Below are 24797 nucleotides of genomic sequence, written 5' to 3' on the forward strand. Positions count from 1 at the left end.
GACTGAAAGCCGATAAATCCCCAGGGCCTGATAATCTACATCCCAGGGTACTAAAGGAGGTGGCCATGGAAATAGTGGATGCGTTGGTTGTCATCTTCTAAAATTCTGTAGATTCTGGAACAGTCCCGTCAGATTTGAGGGTTTCAAATGTAACCCCACTATTTAAAAAATGAGGGAGAGAGAAAACAGGGAATTACAGACCAGTTAGCATAACATCAGTAGTAGGGAAAATGCTCATCCATTATAAAGGATGTGATAACAGGACACTTAGAAAATATCAATGGAATTAGACAAAGTCAACATGGATTTATGAAAGGGAAATCATGTTTGACAAGCCTATTGAAGTTTTTTGAGGACATAGCTAGCAGAATAGATAAGGAAGAACAAGTGGATGTGGTGTATTTGGATTTTCAGAAGGCTTTTGATGAAGTCCCACTTAAGAGGTTATTGTGCAAAATTAAAGCACATGGGATTGAGGATAATATATTGGCATGAATTGAGAATTGGTTAGCAGGCAGGAAACAGAGATTAGGAATAAACGTGTCTTTTTCGGAGTGGAAGGCGGTGACTAGTGGGGTACCGCAGGGATCAGTGCTTGGGTTCCAGCTATTCACAATATATATAAACGATTTGGACGAGGGAACCAAACGTAATATTTCCAAGTTTGCTGACAACACGAAACTTGGTGGGATTTGAGCAGTGAGGAGGGTGTTAAGAAGATTCAAGGTGATTTAGACAGGTTGAGTGAGTGGGCAAATACATGGCAGATGCAGTATGATGTGGATAAGTGTGAAGTTATCCACTTAGTTAGGAAACGCAAATGGCAGGGTATTATTTAAACAGTGATGGATTGGGAAATGTTAATGTACAAAGGGACCTGGGTGTCCTTGTACGCCAATCACTGAAAGCAAACATGCAGGTGCAGCAAGCAGTTAAGAAGGCAAATTATATGTTGGCCTTCATTGTGAGAGGACTTGAGTACAGGAGCAAGGATGTCTTACTGCAGCTGTACAGGGCTTTGGTGAGACTACACCTGAAGTATTGTGTGCAGTTTTGGTCTCCTTACCTAAGAAAGGATATGCTTGCCATAGAGGGAGTGCAGGGAACATTCAACAGGCTGATTCCTGGGATGGCAGAATTGTCGCATGAGAAGTGATTGAGCCGGCTAGGCCTGTATTCACTGGAGTTCAGAAGAGTGAGAGAAGATCTCATCGAATCATATTAAATTCTGACAGGGATGGACAGACTGGATGCAGGGAGGATGGTTCCTCTGGCTGGGGGATCTAGGACAATGGGTCACCTTTCAGGATACAGGGTAGACCTTTTAGGTCTGAGATGAGGAGAAACTTTTTCACTCAAAGGGTGGAATTCTCTACCACAGAAGGCTGTGGAGGCTAAGACATTGAAGATATTTAAGAAGGAAATAGATAGATTTCAGGACTCCAAAGGCACCAAGGAGTATGGGAAGAGAGCAGAAGCGTTGAGATAGAGGATCAGCCTCAATCATATTGAATGGTGGAGCAGGCTTGAAGGGCCGAATGACTTACTCCTGCTTCTATTTCCTATAGGCAGAGTTTTGCCTTTGTCGGGCAGTTGGGCCCGGGAGCAGTCGGGAAGCTGGCTGCCGTCTGCGATCGGGCCCCGACCACAAATTTCACGCTGGCTGGCCAGTGAAACACGCACTGCAGTGCTGCCAGGGTGGGGATGGGAGGAGCGCAAGCGTTGAGGTTCACGAATGTGCATGGGTGCATGCAGTAAAAGCTCCCTGAGGCACAGAGCTGCCTCAGGGACCTGAAGATTTTCAGCACTCAAAATGAAGAAATGAAAATTAATGGAAACATGTCCCCTCATGTGACTCTGTCACATGAGCAGGGACATGTTAAATAGGAGTGCAGGAAGTTTTTAGTTTTGTTAATCACTGGTCGAGACTTCTTCTTGCCCGTGGATGAGGTTTCGCCAAAAACGCAATGGCCGCTTGACCTATTCACCCGCCCGCCAACCGAACGGTTGGACGGGCAGCGAAAAATTGTGCTCATTTAATCAACTAAGGGCCTTAATTGGCTGCCTGGCGCGCTTGCTGATCGAAATATCGCACGAGTGTGTGATGAAGTCGGGACGCTTGCCCGACGTCATCGCACATCATTTTAAGCTTGAGTGTGTTGGGTGCACGTCCACACACTGAGTGAAAAATTCTGGCCTATGTTTCTACGATGCTTCTCCTTGATTAAGTTGCTCTCATAATGGTATCGGGTGGGGAACTGTAAGGGTAGAATTTTACGTTCCTCTGCGGGCTTCCTTGCTGCCTACCCACCCACCCACGACCTGGCCATGACTTACCAGGCTGTGGGACCGGCCTGGCTAGACCTGCCTGTCCTTGCATCAATTAAGGCCCTTAAGTGGCCAATTGACGGTCACTTCTCACACAGCCACAATTTTTCAGCGGATGAGAGGAGGTCAGTGATGGGCAGGAAGCCTGGCAAATAAGCCTGTTTGGGCCTTGGGTGGGAAAGATAGAGGGTTGTTAGTGCCTCCTTCACAGGCCCCTTTTTCAGATTGAGGCATCCTAAGTGTCCTCTCCCACCCTGGGCTGTGCAACCCACGCCCGACCCCCACCCTCCTTACTATGCCTACCCCACCCTTTACCTGCCAAGGGCCTCCTATCCTAACTCCACAGAGACCCTCCCCAAATTACCTGTCATCCAGCTGCTGGCTCTTCTTCTTTGTGAACTGGATGCAGTCCCAGCAGTGGTCAGCACTCCCAGTGACACTACTGGCACCAGAGAGCTGCCAGCCAATCAGATTGGCCGGCAGCTCTCAGAAGCGGAAGGCCTACCTCATGCCAATTAGTGTTCCTCAGCTGGGGCAAGTTTTACAGTGACTTTATCAGCAGTGGGGTGGGATACCCCATCACCAATGAAATCCTGTCCCAGGAGTCAGGCCCAGCAACAACGAAAGAACAGTGATGATTAGCTAAGTCACATAGACTTAGCCAGTGTATTGTTATATTGCATTCAGAAAATGTCATAATCTATAAACTTCTGCAGTGCTCCAAACTCATCGAAATATGGAGATGTGCTATTGTCAGGAACCACACACTTCTATGCATTCTTTTTCTTCCTCTTCTTTGGTTTTCTACCTTAAGGCAGTTCCTCGGTGATTATTCACCTAATGCCACGATTGTTTAGTATGGGCAGGGTGAGGAGGCAGGCCCTTGCCTCAGCTGGAATGGAGGCTGAACCCTGTGCATTAATCTGATCCACACACTAGCTGTCTCATCAGCTGAGCTAACTGGACCCCCAGCCCACCCCTAGGCATTATTCCACAAAATATATCCAGGAGAATCAGCAGCAAAGTTGAAGGTAAGTTCCCTTGCAGGCTCCAGTGACCTATTGTGCAGCGGTATTGTACTATTACATTGTGACTTATAAAGCTATTATTTAGGCGTTTATTTCAACGTTTTATGGAAGCATGTATCATTACTGAATTTGGTGCCTGAATGTTGAATTGATATAATATTGTGCTTGGGGTCATGCTCTAAAACAAAAATAAAATATTTTCTCCCCACATCCCTTCCACATACAATGAACATAAATAAATTTAATCTTTCTTTCTCAAAATAAAATTTGGTTTGAATATTGTGCAATGTAGGGGAAGGATTTTTGGAAGAATTTTGGGGCTTCACATTTGTTGACACCACATCAAATGCAGCCAATATGACAGATGTGTACATATTCTGCTCTAGAAAAGGGTCACCCGCCGTTTTGTTACTAGCTAACGTAGAGGCACCAAGGGCCTACGGCCGAAACAGACTGCTAGCAGAAAAGTATGGTTAAAAAATATATATATTTACCTGAATATAGAGCCAGGATCGAATCCTCCCTCTTCCCAATCATATTCTCAATCAGAATCACCCCTTCTTGTCCAATCACCCCCTCCTCGATTGCCCCCTCCCTCCAAATTGCCCCCCCTCTCGATCGCCCCTCAATTTGCATTGCCCCTCCCTTTTTATCGCCCTTCTTCCTTGCAATTGCCCTCACCCTCTAGATCACCCCTTCCTTCTCAATAACCCTCTGCCTTCCAATTGTCCCCTCCCTCCTAATTGCCCTTCTCCCTCTTGATAGCCACCTCCTCCTTCTCAAATTCTTTCCCTCCCCCCACTTCATTAAACATGAAGTAGGCATCCAATGCTTGCTAGTTTAATTAAAATGTGTCTCGATCCAGCACACGGATCAATTGAACGGTGTAGGCCAGTGCTATTGAATTTTACCTCCTTTGGTGTCTAATGTCAGTGTCAAGCTCTCCTGCAATGGTTTAGGTACAGGATTAATTATACATAAATTACTTGAGTGGCAAGTTTGGAGCTGTAAACTTGCTAGGGGTAATTTTACAAATTTGCACTCCCAATACTGAGCTTTACCTGATGAGACTGTATATCAGGAATCTGGATGTAAAAATCAGTCAGTCCCTTAGGAGTTTCCACTTATTAAAATTAACTGTGGTGTAGTCAACTCTTACTAGAAACTGAAGCTTTACCAAACTCATCTCATGAACAGCAGCCAGGGTCTTTCATCCCATTACTGTCAGCTGGATTTAAAGCCCGCTCTACAGAGGTGGAATATCAGTACACCACCCAGTTCCTTGTCCAATTGCCAGAAGTTAATCATATTTTTTGGTGCAGGGCCCACTGGACATGCTATTTCTGTGGATGTAATGACAATGTAATCATACAGTGCTTACCCAGCTACATGAACACAAAATCAATAATTCAGAAACAACAACTTACATTTATATAGTGCCTTTAACGTAATAAAACGTCCCAAAGTGCTTCGCAGGACCAATATAAAATAAAATATGACACTGAGCCAAACTGAGCCAGGCAATAGATTCAATTCAGATATTTTATCCTACTCACATGAAAAGTGCTTTCTTAAAACCATCTACTTTTTTCACATTTGCAAGGCTGCATAGCCTCTGACAAAACCCCACCAGTGTCTCTTTTTGACAGTTATGATTCTTTTCATCATGACTTTAAATCACAATTCACATACATCAGTCACAGAACAAAGCTCTACTGGAGGCACATGGAATTGCAGGTACCTGAGGTGGACTTTGAGTCGAAGTGGCAAACATTAAATTCATTCCTCAGGCTCATGCCACATTGATAAATCTCCATGATATGACATTTTAATTATCTATTTACTTTTGTATGGCAGAAAACTGGTGGATAAAGGGTAGCAATGTACAGAATGAATGTCGTAACACTACAGGCAGATACTGTAGGAGGAAGAGTATCCCCAAGCACATCACATATCACACAGCACATAATAAAGCAATGCCTTAGCCTAACCAGTTACAGAACTGCTGTAATTTCAAAGTATAATAGATGACCACAACCTCCGGTGAAAAGTGTCAGTTGAGACACCTGTTGTAAGCTCTGAGAGAGCAGTAAGAATGCAATTGCAATGGGCTTAATTTACAGCATCCCCATCAAAATACTAATAAGTATGCTGTCCCATGATGTTTTCATGCAAATTCCATTGATGCTCTTTTAGTGATGGTACACACCATTAGGGGAGGCAGTGGCATAGTGGTATTGTCACTGGACTAGTATTCCAGAGCCCAGAGTAATGCTCCGGGACCTGGGTTTGAATCCCACAATGGCAGATGGTCAAATTTGAATTCAATGAATACCTGGAATTAAAAGCCTAATGATGACCATGAAACCATTGTTGAAAAGCTCATCTGGTTCACTAATGTCCTTTAGGGAAAGAAATCTGCTGTCCTGGCCTACATGTGACTCCAGACCCACAGCAATGTGGCTGACTCTTAAGTGCCCTCTAAACAAAGGCAATTAGGGATGGGCAATAAATGCTGGCCTAGTCAGTGGTGCTCACATCCCATGAATGAATAAAACAGAACCAATGTAACTGTATGTGAAAAGTGGGCATTACTTCATATTTGCATAATTTTCACCCTGCCTATATATTTTGCTACATATTCAGTGCAGCTTTATCAGAAGCAGAGCACTTGTATTATTGCAAGTCATGTCATTGTTGCAGGATGAGGTATTTAGCCCCAAGTCTAAACACTTAAGCGAGGTCATTGAGCACAGCTGATGAGTTGGGTGAAAAAAGGAACCATATCTTTGACAGTGCATTAATCTCGGAGTACAGGCTGATCCTTTTATTATTTGTCTATAAAAGGCACAAGAAACAAAAGTGGAAAAAGAAACACATAACAGATAATGTAAACTATTGTCACCATGCTATCAGAAAAACTCTTGCAGATGGCCTCACTACCTGCATGAATTCCAACACTTGAACAATTACCAACCATTGTTCATGTGTAGAAGCAGGATGAAACTATTTTATGTAAATTGTGTGGGACATAATCCTAGCAGTTATACCAGGATTGTGGCTGCTGATGACCTCTACCACCCAGCGGGGCCCAATGATAGTACATGCACCATTAGTGATCCACTTTCAGGGACCCAGCAGCCCGATCTTCAAGGTCTCCTCTCTGGTGAGTTACCTGGGATGCCTATTAGGTGTCCAGAGCTTGCCAACTTGATTGTATCATGTGTTCTTCCGACCTATTCATTTAGGTGCAGGGGCCATTCCCTGTAATCTCCTGAACCCCATCTTTTGAGAATACTTTTGAAGGTTAAGAATTTTTTTTTATTCGTCCATGTGATGTGGGCAGTGCTGACTAGGCAAGCATTTATTGACCATCCCTTGATTTCAGAAACACCAATGAACAGGGGCCTGAATTTTTGTGAAGACGGAGAGCATCTGTGGCTGCAGAGCCCTGGATCCAGAAGTCCCGCCTCTGACCCCAGCACCTACCATTCTCGCAGGGGTGGAATGGGGCCGGGTTCTAAATTGCACATCCGTGGTTCAACAGGGACAATTGCACATGTTAAAGAGCAGCTGCCTCAGGCTGATGTGATTTTTGCCAGTGGGGTCTTCAAAACACAGCTTGTGCACTTTAGACTTGGTACAAGAAGGTCTAAAGCGGCCGAAGTTCTTTTGGAGAGGTAGGGTACTCTTTTGGATGTGGTCCTGTGGCACCTTTGGGAGAGTTAAGGTGCCCTGCGGGAGTGGCAATGTGCCCTTTGGGACAGATAAGGTGCCCTTTGAGATTATTAAAAATAGACGTGCATATAAAATGCATAAACTCATTGGAACTGTCAAGCTCATTGGGACTGTCAAGCTCATTGGGACTGTCAAGCTCATTGGGACTGTCAAGAGAGCTGTCAAATGAAACTGTCAAGAAAACTGTCAAAAGGAACTGTCAAAGGCTGTTCTCAAAATGAGCTGTCAAGTTGCCAAGGCATTTAAAACTCCTGCCACATAAATAATTGAAAAAGCTGTCTGGAGTGTTAAAAAAACAACGCTTGCTATTTTTCTCTGTCTATTGACATAAGCCTGAGGGTCATCATTACAGGATTAGTGTTGCATGACTGATTGCGCAGCTGAGGCAGGACTTCTGCCCAGCTTGCCTTCACACCTGCAGCCTCCTCATTGTTTCTACCATGGCTCGCATAAAACCCAACTCCACCCACCCAAAAGAAAATCTGAAGTTCCAGGGCACTTTTTCCTGGGTCCTGTTTGCAGAACTGGTAGGAACATAGGAGCAGGAGTAGGCCATTCAGCCTATCAAGCCTTCTCTGCCATTCAATGCATTCATGACTGATCATCTACTTCAATGTCTTTTTCCCACACTATCCCCTTATCCCTTTTTCCCACACTATCCCCTTATTCCTATCACCTTATATAGCACCATGGGTGTACCTACACCACATGGACTGCAACGGTTCAAGAAGGCACCTTACCACCACCTTCTCAAGGGCAACTAGGGATGGGCAAGAAATGCTGACCCAGCCAGCAAAGCCCACATGTCCAAATACCAAATATCTTTGGTATTTAGAAATCTGTCAATCTCTTCTTTAAACATGCTCAATGATTGAGCTTCCACAGCCCTCTGGGATAGAGAATGCCAAAGAATCGCAACTCTCTGAGTAAAATCATTTCTCCTCATCTCGGTCCTAAGTAACTTCCCCCTTATTTTGAAATTGTGTCCCCTGTTTTGTTCCCCAACCAGGGGAAATGTCTTACCTGCACCTACCCTTCTATCCCTTTAAGTATTTTGTAGGTTTCAATGAGATCACCTCTCATTCTTTGAAACTTGAGAAAATACAGGTCCAGTTTCCACAATTTCTCTTCAGATAACAGTCCTGCCATCCCAGGAACAAGCCTGGTGAACCTTTGTTGCACTCCCTCTATGGCAATAATATCCTTCCTAAGGTAAGGGGACCAAAACTGCACACAGTACTCCAGGTGCGGTCTAACCAAGGTTCTATACAATTGAAGCAAGGCTTAACTATTCCTGTATGCAAATACTTTTGCAATAAAGGCTAACGTTTCATTAGCCTTCCTAATTGCTTGCTGCACCTGCATGTTAGCTTTCAGTGACTTATGGACAAGGATACCCAGGTCCCTTCGTACATCTACACTTTCTAATCTCTTACCATCTAAGAAATACCCTTCACATATGTTCCCCCTACCAAAGTGGATAACCTCACATTTTCCCACATTAAATTCTATCTGCCATGTTCTTGCCCATTCACTAAGTTTGTCCAAATCCCCTTGAAGCTGCTTTGCATCTTCCTCACAACGCACATAGCTAGCTTTGTGTCATGGGAATATTACATTTGGTCTCCACATTCAAATTATTGATATAAATTGTGAACAGCTGGGGCCCAAGTACTGATCCTTGCAGGACCCCAGTAGTCACAGCCTGCCAACATGAGAATGACCCATTTATTCCTACTCTGTTTTCTGTCGGTTAGCCAATCACCATCTATGCCAATATATTACCTCCTGTCCCGTGTGCTTTAATTTTGCTAACCAACCTTCTGAAAATCCAAGTATACTTCCCTTTATCAATTCTGTTAGTAACATCATCAAAAAACTCCAATAGCTTTGTCAAACATGACTTCCCATTCATAAATCAATGCTGACAATGCCCAATCAGATCATTATAATCCAAGTGTCCATTTATCACACCCTTTAGATAGACTCTAGCATTTTCCCTACTACTGATGTCTGACTAACAGTTCTGTAGTTCCCTGTGTTCTCTCTCCCTCCTTTCTTAAATAGTGGGGTGTCATTTGCTACCTTCCAATCTGCAGGAACTGTTCCAGAATTTATAAAATTTTGGAAGACGATCACCAATGCATCCACTATCTCCCTAGCTACCTCTTTCAACACTCTGGGATATGGAATATCAGGTGCTGGGAACTTATCAACCTTCAGTCCAATTTCTCCAATACTAATACTTCTTACTAATATTAATTTCCTTCAGTTCCTCATTTTCCCTAGTCCCTTGGATCTCTAATTCTGAGAGATTTCTTGTATCTTCCTCAGTGAAGACAGAAACAAAGTAATCATTTAGTTTCTCTGCCATTTCTCTATTCCCCATTATAAATTCTCCTGACTGCCCATAATGGACCCACATTTGTCTTAGCCAAATGTTTCCTTTTCACATACCAGTAGAAGCTTTTACAGTCTGTTTTTATATATTTTTGCTAGTTTGCATTCATATTCTATTCTCCCTTTCTTTATCAGTTTCTTGGTCCTCCTTTGCTGTATTCTAAAATCCTCCCAATCCTCAGGTTTACCAATATTTCTGGCAACTTTATAGGCCTTTTCTTTTAATCTTATACAATCCTAAACTTCCTTTGTTAGCCATGGTTGACTGACTTTTCTTTTTGGGTTTTGTGCCTAGAAGGAATGAATGGTTGCTGTGTATTATGCGCTAATTATTTAAAGATTATCCATTGCCTGTGCATCGTCATACCTTTTAATGTATTTTCCCAATCCACCTCAGTCAATTTGCCCCTCATACTTCCATAATTTCCTTTATTCAAATTTAACACTCTGGCTTCAGACTGAACTACCTCACGTTCAAATGTAATGTAAAATTCTATCATATTATGGTCACCCATCCCTTAAGATTCTTTTACAACAAGATTATTAATTAGCCCTCTCTCGTTATATAATACTTGATCTAAAATACCCAGTTCTCTAGTCAGTTCCTCAACATGCTGCTCTAGAAAACCATTCCAAACACACTCCAGGAACTTGTCCTCCACAGCATTAGTGCTCATTAGGTTTACTCAGCCTATAAGCAGATTGAAGCCACCCAAGATTACAGTGTTACACATACTACATGCTTCTCTAATCTACTGATTAATACCATACCCCACACTACCAATACTATTTGTTGGCCTATAAACAACTCCTCCCAATGTTTGCTGCCCCTTGCTGTTTCTTAGCTCCACCTAAACATATTCCACATTTTGTTCTTCTGATCTGAGATCCTCCCTTACTCATGTACTGATCCCATCCCTTATTATCAGTGCAACACCACCTCTTTGTCCTTTTTGCCTGCCCTTCCTAAACGTCGAATATCCTTGAATATGCGGTTCCCAGTCTTGGTCACTCTGTAGTCATGTTTCAGTAATAGCAATGAGATCATACCAATTTTTCTCTATTTGTGCCTTTAAATCATCTACCTTGTTGTGAATACTGCATGCAGTTGTCTCGACTCTGCGCTCCAGACTTGGGAGTGAAAATTCAGGCCACAGTGCCTGGCATTGACATTGCTGCCTAGGTTTTGGGAGAGTGAACTAACTGTGCCACTTTCCTACGTCTACTTTTGTAATGTAGAAACAGTCTTTGGTAAATTAGTTGCACCATTGAAACCACCATTCTGCCTATCTGCAGACCAACACTGATGGATTATTGCCTTCATAATTTCTGTGCCATGACATCACTAGAGAGAGATTATTGGTATGTTTGTCTGATGATATCATGACATTCTGGCACAATGTCACTCCAAAAGTGCAATGTCTGCTGCCAAAGCTTTGCATTTACTGACCTCAGAAGGTGTAGCAAAACTGGAGCTTTCTGGGCACCAAACTACAAAAACCCACCAGATTTATTTTAATGTGGCTGCTGACTTTGTGAAATTTACCTTATGAGAGCCAACTGTTGAAGACTAATGCAAAAGCAGCTTTTGATGTACGTGGATATTTGAACGGAACATACGGGACAATATGAGGAAAATAACTGCCAACATTTGCTGTGGTAGTGATCTGGAAGATTTTTTGTGAAGCCAGAAGCAACACTCTTGCTTCTTCTGGCTCCAAAAAAACAACACTATTGTAAGGTTTTCTTGCCAATTTTGAACAATTTCCTGTTTCCTTTAAGGGTAGGCTGTTAAAGATCCAGCACAACTGGATGAATTGCTATAAGAAAAACAAATTGCATTTATATAGCGCCTTTAAGGTAGTGAAATATTCCAAGGTGTTTCACAGGAGCATTATCAAACAATATCTGACACCTAGCCGCATAAGGAGGTATTAGGGTCAATAACCAAAAGCTTGGTCAAGAGGTAGATTTTAAGGAACATCTTAAAGGAGCAAAGAGTGGAATTTCAACCAGGTTCCACAAAGACCTGGATCTCAGATGGTTACCCTGCATGCACAATTGGTGTCTTCCAGTTTGGCAGTTGACACATTTCCAGGGGAGATTGGGTACAGGAGATCATGGCCTGAAATTAATCCCCCAACATTGATCCCCCACATGGCAGAGTGGTCAAAAATGTGGGATCCCATGGGATACAGGGGAAGGTGGCAAGTTGGATCCAAAATTAGCTCAGAGACAGTAAACCAAAGGTAATGATCGATGGATGTTTTTGCGAATGGAAAGCGGTTTCCAGTGGCATTCCACAGGGCTCAGTGTTGGGTCCCTTGCTGTTTGTTGTACACATTAATGATTTAGAGGCATGATTGAGAAATTTGCAGATGGCACAAAAATTGGCCATGTAGTTGAGAATGAAGAGGATAGCTGTTGTCTCCAGAATGATACCAATGCTTTGATTAAGGTGGCAGAAAAGTGGCAAACGGAATTCAATCCAGAGAAGTGTGAGGTAATACATTTGGAGAAGGCAAACAAGGCTAAGGAACACTCAATAAATAGGAGGATATTGAGAGGGGTTGAGGAAGTGAAAGACTTTGGAGTGCATGTCCACAGGTCCCTGAAGGTGGCAGGACAGGTGGATAAGGAGATAAATAAAGCATATGGAATGCTTTCCTTTATTGGACGAGGTATTGATTACAAAAGCAGGGATGTAATGATGGAACCATATAAAATGCTGGTTAGGCCACAGCTGGAATTTTGTGCACAGTTCTGGTCATCTCATTACAGGAAGGACATAATTGCTCAGGAGAGAGTACAGAGGAGATTTACAAGAATGTTGCCAGGGCTTGAAAACTGCAGCAATGAGGAGAGATTGGATAGGCTAGGGTTGTTTTCCTTGGAACAGAGGAGGCTAAGGGGTGACCTAATTGAGGTGTACAAAATTATGAGGGGCCTAAATAGGGTAGGCAGGAAAGACTTGTTTCCCCTAGCTAAGGGGTCAATTACCAGGGGGCATAGATTTAAGGTGGTTGGTAAAAGAATTAGAGGGAACATGAGGAAAAACATTTTCACCCAGAGGGTGGTGGGCGTCTAGAATTCTCTGCCTAAATCGATGGTTGAAGCTGAAACGCTCAACTCATTTAAAAGGTACCTGGATCTGCACCTGAAGTGCTGTAACCTGCAAGGCTACGGGCCAGGTGCTGGAAAGTAGGATAAAAATGAGCGGCTAGTTTCTTTTTTTCCTCTTTTATTGGCGGGCGCAGACACGATGGGCCTCTTTCTGCACCGTAACTTTTCTATGGTTTTATGGTTTTTCCGCCCAGGAAATGGACATAATGATGTTGAATTTTTTCCTTGCAAATGATTAACACACTCATCTGAAATTCCTCTTTGAACTATTATGGCAGAGATTTTACAATAAACATGGTAACATATCCACTAAAACAATGGGAAAGGAATTTCAAATGATTATATTCAGCATCTTCACACTAATATTCCACATCACAATTTCAGAGTCTCAGGCCGGAATTTTCCAGCCCCCCCATGCCGGCATGATCTTTCTGTCCCGCCAATATAAACGGAGATTTCAATGGCTCACTGGCCCCAGGGTGCTGGAAAATTCCAGCCTCAATGTCTGATGAGGAGAATAGTCATAGTTCATTTAAAGGGAGCAAAACATCGTTAATTTATTAAGATGACAAGCTGGTAGTTGTGTAGAGGCATATAGACACCAGCATAATCTAAACCACTTCTGCTTTTATGGTTGTGTGTAGAGGGGAATAACATTTCTTCCCAATTTTGTTTCACAACACCATTCTAATAGAATAGTAAGGAAAGTCAGCCCTCTTATATTGCCTGTTCCATTTTAAGTTTGTGCAGAGGATGACAAAACTTGAAGAAGAAATAATTTAAAAGTGCACAGACTACACCACATGACCCAGTTAATGAGCAACTACAATATTCCTGCATATTTGCTGACGTTAGTGGCTGATTATGATTTTTAAGCCCTTTTATATTTTTCTTCCCAAACTGCTCTGTAATTCCCTTTGTCTGTGTCATACACCACACAACAGGCAAGTGAGTAGGTGGGTGACCAGTTCCCATTCTTCTGCTCAAACTGTCCTGTAAACTGTCAGAGTGTGTGAGAACTTCCCAGAGAGAGCTGCCCTCCAATTATTCCTCCCTTCCTGTGAAGTGCATGCCCTTTACTTGGCACAGCACCTCAATGACATGCTGAGATCAGAGCTTAATATAATAGGTTCAGACACTTGCCATTTAAATGTTTGTCAAACACTAACAATTGACCAGAGAGGAAGCATGGATTATGTTTCATCATTATTCAATATCTGCTATAAGGCGGTTGTTAAAAGTTAAAATCAAATCAACGGAAATTGCACTAAGTGAACTGTCCCTAGCCTTTACTTGATAAGGACCTTCCTCTTGACTCTAATTGATAACTGAGAGACTCCTCCTCCTTAACTCTTTGACTTTTGCACTTATCCTTCTCGGACCACTGCTGTTTCAATGTTTTCTTTAATTCAGTCATGCTTGACCTGGAGGTCCTAGGTTAATATTCCCTGGTGTTATTCAACCTAGGACCTTTCCATTGTTCCAGTCTGCTGACCTTTGCTACTCTCACATCTAACAAGGTAATCTGAAAATAACTCATTTTTCTTGTATTATTTCACAGATCATCTTTCACTACCTTCTGCCACTTTGCTTTTTTGAAACTCGCCAACAGTTCAACTTGCAATGCCCCCGTTTATAGCAGCAGCATCATTTCTGAACCCCGTAGTATTGTCAAAATGGTGCCTTCCTGACCTTAGAAGCAACTTCCTATATTTCAATTGTTAACTCATTAGGTTTGGAAAGCCAGCTGGGAAGAAAATGACTTTTCCCACAGTGACCTCCTGTGCGGAGTTAGGGGTGGAGCTGGAAGTTGCCTTTACTTAAATAGGTCACTGATAGCTCAGCCATTAATTGGATCTCTTGGCACTAAGCACCTGTAGTATTATTTAAAAGCAACAAAAGTGCTCTATATTTATATTTCCGCTGATGTTACAGCTTGTGCTTCGGTACTTTAACAACTGATTATTTATCTGACTGCATCTTGTTAAGATATTTATAATTTCCTCCCTTCCTCTACAATGGCTTCTTCACATTGTGTACATCTGTAGCAGTGCAGGAGGAACTGACACGGTTGGAGGGACAGTATTGAGGGAGCGTTACACCTTTTTCCTTGATTGTGATAAAGGGGCAAGACAGTATAACTAAGGTCAGAAATTCACAAGAAAACTGTAGATACAAAGTCACACACTTCCATTTTATGGCAGAGCGTAATGGAAACATTTAATCCCATGCTTAAAGGGGCCAGGAAACAGTCATTACCATAACTTTTTTTCTATCTTTGTCACACTTAACAGAACGTTGCCATCAGTGTTAGAAAACATCATTGTCTCCCTCCAGCATTGTATCTGTTGCATTATGGCACCACTAGGACACAGAACGAGGTGTGGCTCCTCTGGGCCAACAAAACAGCAATGACTCCTCTTGATTAATAACCACGCTGACTTACTGATTGAAAGCTTCTCCTTGTTTCATTCAGTTTTCACGTAAGAGGATGGATAAAAAGCATAAAGCAAGGATTCTTCCCACTGGCTCAATGAGTTTATTCGGCTGAACTATGCACACTACAAAGATTTTCGGTTCAATCCCTGGTTCTCACTAAGCTTGCTGCAATCAGCATCAGTGATCTCTGCAAAGGTTTTACAATGATTCCCAAGTGATCTTGATTACTGAGGTCAAACAAAGCTAGGGTTCTTGCTCCTGATCACTGACCAGTAGCCCTTGCTGGAATGGATGGGTTGGGGCAGTGTCTGTGGATGTTGGGTGAGGACACAATTGGGCTCTTCTGTGATGCTTCCTGTAGTTAAATAGCCTGATAACATTTGCTGTCTGGACTCACATATGAGTGACAGACACTTGCCTGAGCGTGCAGGGCACATTTGGAACCGTAGCCCAGCAAGGAATCCAATATCTTCAGGGGAACAAGGGTGGGCAAAATATTGAGAGAGAAAAGAACAAGACACAGGAGAGGAGGAACTTTTAGAACATAAGATGTATATAATTAGTCAAAACGATCAGCTTAATCACACAATTAAAGTTACCAAAGGTTTTATATTGTTGTAGTATTGGAGACCTCACCATTTCAAAGTGTTTTCAGTGAATCTATAGTCCCTGAGTCTGCTGCTGTACTGATGGAAATAGATAATTTGCCAATTTTTTTCATTGTGCTTATTCTGATCCTAAAGCCATATTAGCTTCACAAATATCTTTTAAAATCTTTTGTTTTGGTTGTGAGGGAGAAGAATCACAGTAGATATATGCTATATGCTAAAGCTGCACAAATGGCATGACAATGTGTGTCAATGCAATTCATTTCATTGCATCACGTGCTTGTGAACTAATGCAGAAAGGCTTGCCAAGTAGTAAAGACAGGGACCAACTGCTGCTTGCTGGCTGCTTATAGAGTATAAACTCCAACTGGCAAATTTTATATATCAACACTTAACACAAGGATAATTCTCTGCTCCCAGACAGTATGGATCAGATAATCAGGACTACAATGCTGGGAGCATGGGATCATTAAAGTAACCCAAATATTCCTGTGTACATTAATTTAAGGCAGGTGATAACTCATTTATTTTAAATGGATTAATGTATGTATAAAACAAGCACACATAGAAATGTTGTACTTGTATGTTAAGCACTTGTTGAAATTTTTACCTGAATAAATATAACAGGTTTCTCATCCATTTGCCAACTCCAGTGATGAACATGGTGTACACACTCCTTGGCAAATTCCATGTGCTTCTCATCCACACCTCCCCTTGCACTGATTTCAAAATCCTTTTCCTCATCTACTTGCTCTCTCAACATTTGCAAACCTCTTCAGCCCTATATACCAAAATATGCCCTATGTCCTTCTGCCCTTCTTAACTCTGGTCCAACTTCCAGAACTAACCCACACTCTGGAGCACTCTCCCTAAATCTCTGTAATTTTCTACCTTTCCACTCACCGACAGATCCTCCCAAAAAATGCATCTGGTTGATCATGCTTTCTGTCACTTCCCCCAACATCTTCCCCATTATTCTGTGAATTACCTTGGTCCATTTTATTTTGCTAAAGGAGCTATATAAATGCATCACCACCATGATGGTGTATTGGAAAACAATAGTGAATGGGGTGTATGAGATTATTGACATGTTTGTATTGCACATGTGAATTAAATTATGAAAGCCAAGCCATTAAACCTATTATTACAGAAAGTAATGTGTTTAGGTAGGACACTAAATTGACATAATTTACAATAAAAAAGGAGGTAATTTTATAAATTTGTGTTCCTGGTGCAGAGTTCACCATGCAAGAATGCATATAGGGATTCTGAGTGCACACTTTCCATGATTATCCATCTGTTTATTTTAATGGGCCAAAAGTCACAATGGTAGCCACTAAAGTCCCAAGATGCATTCCTGAAACGTGAAGCACATGGCTGAGCACACAAACCAGTGGAATACGTCTAGAGTATAAAATCCAGGGTGTAAGTCATTCACACTGTAGATGCTGAATATTTCTGTAATGTACTATCCAAAGGAGCTTGCAGATAGTGGAGCGCAGAGCAGTGGGGGTGTGGTGGTGGTAAGGTGAGGAGAGCTTTATCTCTGGTCTCTCAATTGTAGCAAAATTATAAAAACATTCTAAAATAATTAATTTACCATTTGACTAGAAATAGACAGTAGAAGTTTTTCCCTCTGGTAACCTCATTCAAAGATCATGGGAAAGAATGTAGTCTGTGTTGTTTTTTTGGACACTAGGGTGCACAACCTACACATGCCTGTTGAGGTGTAAGCAGCATGCAAATCCAGCCCCACCACTCAGCAGCGAGATAAGCATTGTATGCTAATAGCACGTGGCACAGAAAGCCTCTGTTCTTGAAGGCAGTCTGTCCCTTTTAAAGGGAAACTGCACTGAATTACAGGAGGCTGTGGTAGAATACTATCCCTGCACTTACAAACAAGGAAATTGAACATGAGGGCAGAGAGGAGGTTCAGGGTCATGGGTGAAGGTTTTCATGATGGAGGTAGGCAGGAGGGGAGGCACTATAGTTCCTTGGGGGGGGGGGGGGGGGGGGGTCATCAAGAACCCCTTCTGATGGGATTGGGAGGTGGCCAGAGAGGTCAATTCCCAGTGTCTGGACCTGAAGATAGAAACATAGGAAATAGGAGCAGGAGTTGCTCCTTCACGCCTGCTCCGCCATTCAACATGATCATGGCTGATCCTCTATCTCAACGCCACACTCTTGCTCTCTCCCCATACCCCTTGACATCTTTAGAACCTAGAAATCTATCTATCCCCTTCTTAAATATACTCAGTGACTTGACCTCCACAGCCTTCAGTGGTAGAGAATTCCATAGGTTCACCACCCTCTGAGTGAAATAGTTTCTCCTCTTCTCAGTCCTAAATGGCCTACCCTGTATCCTGAGACTATGACCCCTTGTTCTAGACCCCCCAGCTAGGAAACATCATCCCTGCATCTAGTCTATCCAGCCCTATCAGAATTTTATATGCAAGAAGTCTAAAACTTCTTGTTCCAGGTCCGTGACTGCATCTTTTATCCACTGCTGTAACAGCCTGTTATGAGCCTAGCTGCAGTTACCCTTGGACAAGCCCGATCCCAGAGTGGAAACCAGCTTGATAGATCCTAACTTTTATTTGTTTGTTTAGATACATGGAGAGTAGCTACTGAACATAGTCACAGGAGTCAGCTGATGAACTTTTAACAAAAGAATTAAACATTTATTAAACAAGAAAAGATGAACTATGTTACAATACCCTTCACAACTATACCTTTTACAGACATATACAGATTTGTAAGGATAACACAAGTTACACAAGCTATGTTATACACTAATATCCACAGTAAGTGCACAGTCCATGTACCAATAGGCACCATAGTGTGGTCAGACACGCTCTGATACCAAGTGACAGATGTCACCTCAACCAGATGCTATGGATCTCTCCTCAACTCACCCCAGACGCTTGTCACACCATGAGCCAACCAGTTTCACTGAACTCCATCTTTCACATAAGGGATTCCAATCTCCACTCTGCAAGAACTCGCTTTGGAATCTTCTTCCAAATCGATGCTTTCTCTCAGGCGACTTCTGCAAGGTTTCATCTCCAGGGTTTGGAATGCTCAATCCAATGTTCCTCTCCCCTGAGTCACCACATGCATTCAAGCTTTCTTCCACACACGCTCACTCACCAACTCAGCTGTGAACAGTACCACTACTGCTTCACATGCCCATAGCAAAGAGTTACATACCTTCAGTTGTCTATTTGGACCTACTTGCCTCTTGCAAGCTGTTCTCACTTTAAATCTGCTTTCTGCAGCTTTTGTCTCTTTAAATCTGAGATTTGGAGCCTTTCTCTCTGTCTCTCACTCTCAACTTCATTAACAGGGCTTTTTCCAGGTTCCTGTCCTTCCTTGACGAGAAGGTCTGCTTTGGACTTTCCCATCCTCCACTCCCCTATATTTTGGGGTTTTCCTTAGCTTAGGACTGGCTATCTGTCCCTTCCAGGTGGCTTCTTTTGGCAGCTGTCTTCCAAACCAGCTGAACTCCAACAGCTTCCAAATCAAACTACTGTCCTTCTTCTTGCGTGTGTGTCTGTGGGAGGGACCTGCCTCTCTGGCCCCCTGTTGCTAGGCAACAGTCCAATTCTTCTACCCGTGATTGTTTACCTTCTTTTTAGGAATCATAAAACTCCTCATTAGAAATGCAAGCACTTTTTAAAAGTGAAACTAAAACTCCATTGACCTTTCCTAATACACAGGTACAGAAATACAAATCAAACTTAAACTTCAAAGCTAAAACTCATTCCTAACACCTACAAATATAACTTACCTAAGTATCTCTATTTCCTAACACAGCCTCTCAAGCTGCTTAATGCACCACAGCCCCATTACTCACTCAGCAGCACTCCCTGACACACTCAATTCACACCCAACATCCAGATACTCCACTTCACACTCACGCACATTCCAATGATGTCAGCTACTCCCCCAGCTCCCATTGCCTCCACATAGCCTCGCTATTCAGCTGTGGTAGACATATCAACCAAACACAGTGCAATACAATCACTGACCTTCTGCCTTTCCTCTTGTAGGACAAGGTGGCACACAATAAAAAGCAGAGCAGAACTGGTGAAGGACAAGGACTCCTACATTTCCTGAGCCCTACAATGGAGATGATTCTCTGCATCAGGGTGCCGGCTGCAGCAAAGGTTGTTGCATCTGGCATTGCTGGGAACATTGAGGATGACAGTATGTCCCTGCCTTTTGTCCGTTCTCAGCTCCCAGCTTACTCTCAGTCAGCTACTTGGCTTGAAGCGCATGCTACAGATGGTTTGACCATGGACCTCTTGCTTTCCACCCAGCTCAGATTCTCTCGATCACCCCAACCGTTCCCTCTGATTTTCTGCTCCCAGACACCTGCCTAGCCACAGAAGGAGCAGAGAGAGTAACAGCACAACACTGCGGAAGAGGCCCCATCCCTCAATCTTGATCTGTCACTCACAGCCACTAGCTCAGATATTGGTGTGCACACCCTTAAAACATGGGGGAGAATTTTCTCGGGTTGGGCGGGAGCAGGCGTGGGCAGGAACGCAGCCGATTGCTGCCCGCGATCAGCTAGGTGCTGCCATTTTGCGTGGGTGAGCCAATTAAGACCCGCCCCGCGTGACACACACCCTAAAGCATCCCTGTGCGGGCGGGGGGAGGAGGCTGAGTCGGGGCCTGCATGAAAGAGCGCAGAAATCTCCCCAATCTGAGTTGCCTCAGGGAGATTAGTTTGATTTTTAAAAATTTTAATGAAGAAAAACAAAACTTTTAAAGACATGTCCCCTCATGTGACAGTGTCATATAAGCTGGGACATGTCAATGAATTTTAATTTAAAAATTAATTTAATTTATAAATCCTTCATGAAACCTCATCCCACCCGTGGATGAGGTTTCATGATAAATGCGAAGGCCGTCTGGGCTCTTCACCTGCCCACCAACCTTAAGGTTGGACAGGTAGCTCAGTTAACGATCTTAATTGGAATCTAAATGGCCTTAATAGGCCTTTGACAGTCGGTGGGCGCGCAGCAAACTCTGCTGCGTGCCCGCCGAACCGAGGATCTGAATGACGTGCGGTGACGTCAGGACGCCCGCCCGACATCACCGCGTGTCATTTTACGAGTCGGCGAGCGGGGCCCGCCCCTGCTCAACGAACAGAAGATTCTGGCCACGATGTAGAGTTAGGATCTGTACTTGTTGAGTCAGCGGGCATGTGTGGACTGCAGCCACACCAGAGGGAAAGGATGTTACATGTGCCATCTGAGTGAGGGCAAGGTTGCAGACAAGCTCTGCTGCAGAGATCTCAGATGAGGATTTCAATAGGGTGGTATACAGGGGAACACTGATCGACATGTATTCAAAAGAAGCTGGGTGCATTGGCTGGCCTGACAGACAGTCTTCTGTCACTATCAAGGAGCATGGAAGAGTCAGTTCTAATTTGGCCCAGAGGCACTGCAACTGCATCCCCCATACCTGTTGCAGCTTTTCTGGGGATAGGTCTGTCAATCCACTGCCCTCCTCGTGAGGATGCAGTACATTCCTTACAAAATCCTAGAACTCACCACAACACCTCGAAAAACACTCCAAAGCACTTCTAGAGAATTTGCAATGGTAGAAGTCATTCAAAATTTCATTACCTTCAAGTTAGGTGCCTGGCCGTTAAGAACCATCAGTGCTAGACCCCTCCTGCAGCTGAATGCTTGTTCCTTAGTGAGTGACCAGGGGACTCATCCAACGGAACTACATGGCTTATATTTGGAAGTTGGGTGTCACATCAGCTGGTCGGGCTGAGAGGTGTTATTGTAGCATCACTTCACATGCTTTCAGCACTTGCAGGGGAACCCTGTGCAAGTGACCTTCTCAGCATGGGGCACAGCATAGGCACTGATCTCCAGTGGCACTATGGATCTGAATTTCAAATTCCTTAAGGTCATACGTCATACAGCACTATTTATTTTCCAAAGGATGCAGATAGTTACAACACCAAACCAATAAACCACCATCAACAAATATTGTGTTCATATTAGGATCACTGACAATCACTAGCCAGTATATATTGTAAAACACCTGACAGTGCAGAGTTTAGGTCATCAAATTCACATAAAATGGGGAAGCTTTGCCCTCTGTCATCTGAACCCCTTAAATGGATTATTCATAAATCACCAACAAGCATCCAGCATCCTCTTTGTAAATGCCTATACCATATACAGATTTCTCACCTTCACTGAAGCTCAAATGCTGTTCCTTGCTTTTATTGGGTTTAAATCAGTGTTATTCTTTAATCTATGCAGACCTAACAATGTCATAAACTTAAAAGGAGCGTAAACCACTGTATAGGAAAAATAAATTTCACAGAACAGAATATAAAATAGAAAAGCCTCACTGCAGTGGACAAACTGGCTTGACATCAGTTTGTAGACAAAGCTTTTGAAGCTGAAACAAATGTATCTATACTCCGTTCAAATGGGAAAAAACGTCTGCTGTTCTAAGGGTTTTCTGGTCACAGCAGGAGAGGTGTAGTTTCTATACAGGTCCATGCAATCAATAAAAAAAGCCACAGGAGGAATGATTTATCTTGTTGCTTACAGAATCTGTCACAGAGAAAAATTGTAAAAGATCAATTTACACAATCCGGTGTGAGAAAGCTATTGATATAACGTGCTGATCAGCTTTTGGTCGAATGTGCAACGCCACAATTCAGTGAGCAGGCTTGAGAAACAGTGTTGTATGTGATCAGTTTCCTAGTCAAAATATAAATGGACTTTGTGCTCCATAAAATAAACAGTTGGCCAATGGATAACAAGACTCTTTGACCCGTGATAGGTTACCTGGCTAATTCCTCAAGTGAATGTACAGGGCTTGATTAGCTGTTTTTCCTTATGGATTGCATGCATCATTTTTTCTGTGAGAAAATCTTACTCTAAGAACAACTGGCTTAATTACAGTCAACCCTTTCACAATAGGTCAGAGGAGTCTGGCACTCAGCAGGAAATAAGGAAACACACTACCTTCCTGCAACAAATACTAACTTGCAGTTCTCAAATAAGTTAAATGAAGCTTATCTCAGCTGCATTGGTTGCTCAGTTGGTCATTGCACTGCCTAGTCTAAAAAAGGCCCATACAGACAAGGAGGGCATCAGGTTTGAGTCTGTGCCGAATGACCTCATCTTAAACAGTTGGTTAATAAGGCACGATAAGTGGCCTCAGCATCCGGGAACCGGGGAAGAGAAAAACATCCCACGGTTCATTCTCCTGGTAAGCGTATATGTGTAGATGTCAGATGAGAACAAGACTGAGCTGGATTGTGATACTCCTCACAGTCAAATAGCCTGCCAGTTCCAACTGTGGTTATGAAAATAATGCATGGCATTTTTGATTCATCTTCATTGTGAAGCAGGTAAAAATACCATTTATATTCGTGTAAAAGTCAATCTCATGTAAAAGTCGATCCCATGACTTTTGACCTAAAAAATGTAATTTTTCAAATCCCTTGTGTAAAAGTCAACCTGAGTTTTTCAGGGAACAAACCATGTTTTGATTATTAATTACTTACTATTATTTATGGCTCATTAATTTAAAGGTGTGCATGGAAACCTTTAGATTTTCCCTCATTTGTTGGATAAATGTATATAGCTTGTACCGTTATGAAATAAATAAATGTTAGCAAATTAATAAGAATTATTTAGCATTGCTTTCTTTTTACTTTAATTCCATTGCAAAGGTCTTTTTGGGTCCAAATCAAGTATGCATGTCAATCCCTTAAAAACATTACCCTTGTAAGAGTTGACCGTCTGATTTTTGGCCCAAAAAATTGGTCTCAAAGATTCAACTTTTATATGGGTATATAGGGTAATAACCTATTACACGACTAATATTGCTTTAAGTTGTTTTTGCTTCATCACAGTAGACAATAATGGCCTTTAAAATCGATGATGGGTTCTATCAGTGTTACAAAAGGAGACCAGTAGACCCCCATGAATTTCAGGGTCTCTATGTCCTTTATATTCACAATTAAGGAATAAAAACTGTGATACTGCAGTTGATTATCATGAAATAACACACAATATTACAAACCATAATGTGATAGAAAGGTTCAGGTGACATAACAAATGTCAACAGTGAACCATACATTTATAACTGCTATCTAAAAACCTGAAATGAAATTATAGCATTCAAATTAAGGACTGCATTAAAAAACATTTTATTCAACCTCAGGATGTCCCAAGGTACTTCACTGTCAATTATGTTCCCTCAAAGTGTAGTCACAGCTGGAATGTAGGAAACTTGCACATAGCAAGCTCCCATAAGCAGCAATGTGATAATGACTGGATATTCTGTTTTAATGGTGTTAATTGTGGGGTAAAAGTTGGTCAGAAGAACTCCATGTTCTTCTTTAAATAGTGCTGTGGGATTTATTATGCATTTTTTACAAGGCCTGAAAGGCCAAGAGGCAAGTACTGCAGAGCTGAGTCAAAGCAGAGACTGGGCAGAATTTTGCGCTTGATGGGCGGGCAGACCCCACCGGCTCGGCGGGCAGGCAGCCGATCGCCACCACCGAAACAGGCCCCACGGCCATTTTAACTGGGCGGGCCAATTAAGCTATGCGCTTCCTGTGCGGGCGGGGGGTTTCTCCAACTGCCAGAGTGCGCTCTTTCGCATATGCGTGCGAAAGAGTGCACATCTCCCTGAGACTAAGTGCTGCCTCAGGGAGATCACTGAAAGTTTTTGAAAGTTAAAAAATAGAAAAATAAAAAAATATTAACATGTCCCCCTCATATGACAATGTCACACGAGATGGGACATGTTAATAAATATCACAAAAACTTTATTAAAGTTTTTTAAAACCGACATGAAACCGCCCGCCGGTGGATGAGGTTTCATGTTTTTTCTATTGCCCGCTGGGGCTCCTGGCCTGCCCGCCAGCCTTAAGGTTGGACGGGCAGGGCCTTTAATTACCTTAATTATCCTGTCAATGGCCTCAATTGGCCAATGACAGGTCGGCGGGCGGACAGCTGATTTGGCTGTGCTCCCGCCTTCCTGAATATTTAAATGGGGGGATGACATCGGGGGTTCCCCCCAACGTCATCCCGCGTCAGCGAGCAGGCCCCGCCCCCAGCTCACCAATTGAAAA

At 42.8% G+C, this 24797-nt stretch overlaps 1 protein-coding gene and 1 long non-coding RNA gene across 3 annotated transcripts in view; one reads left to right on the forward strand and one right to left on the reverse strand.

The window, feature by feature from the left end:
- The window catches only part of LOC144682828 (PC3-like endoprotease variant B), an 898333-nt gene that overhangs the window by 150955 nt on the left and 722581 nt on the right, over positions 1 to 24797 (reverse strand). The gene's annotated exons all lie outside the window — the stretch shown is intronic.
- LOC144682829 (uncharacterized) overlaps positions 22893 to 24797 on the forward strand; it is a 42369-nt gene continuing 40464 nt past the window's right edge. The window contains exon 1 of the long non-coding RNA XR_013577117.1: positions 22893 to 23063. This is a non-coding gene — a long non-coding RNA (uncharacterized LOC144682829). The remainder of the gene's footprint in view (positions 23064 to 24797) is intronic.

The sequence above is a fragment of the Cetorhinus maximus genome, chromosome 7, assembly GCF_964194155.1.
Source record: "Cetorhinus maximus chromosome 7, sCetMax3.hap1.1, whole genome shotgun sequence".
NCBI lineage: Eukaryota > Metazoa > Chordata > Chondrichthyes > Lamniformes > Cetorhinidae > Cetorhinus > Cetorhinus maximus.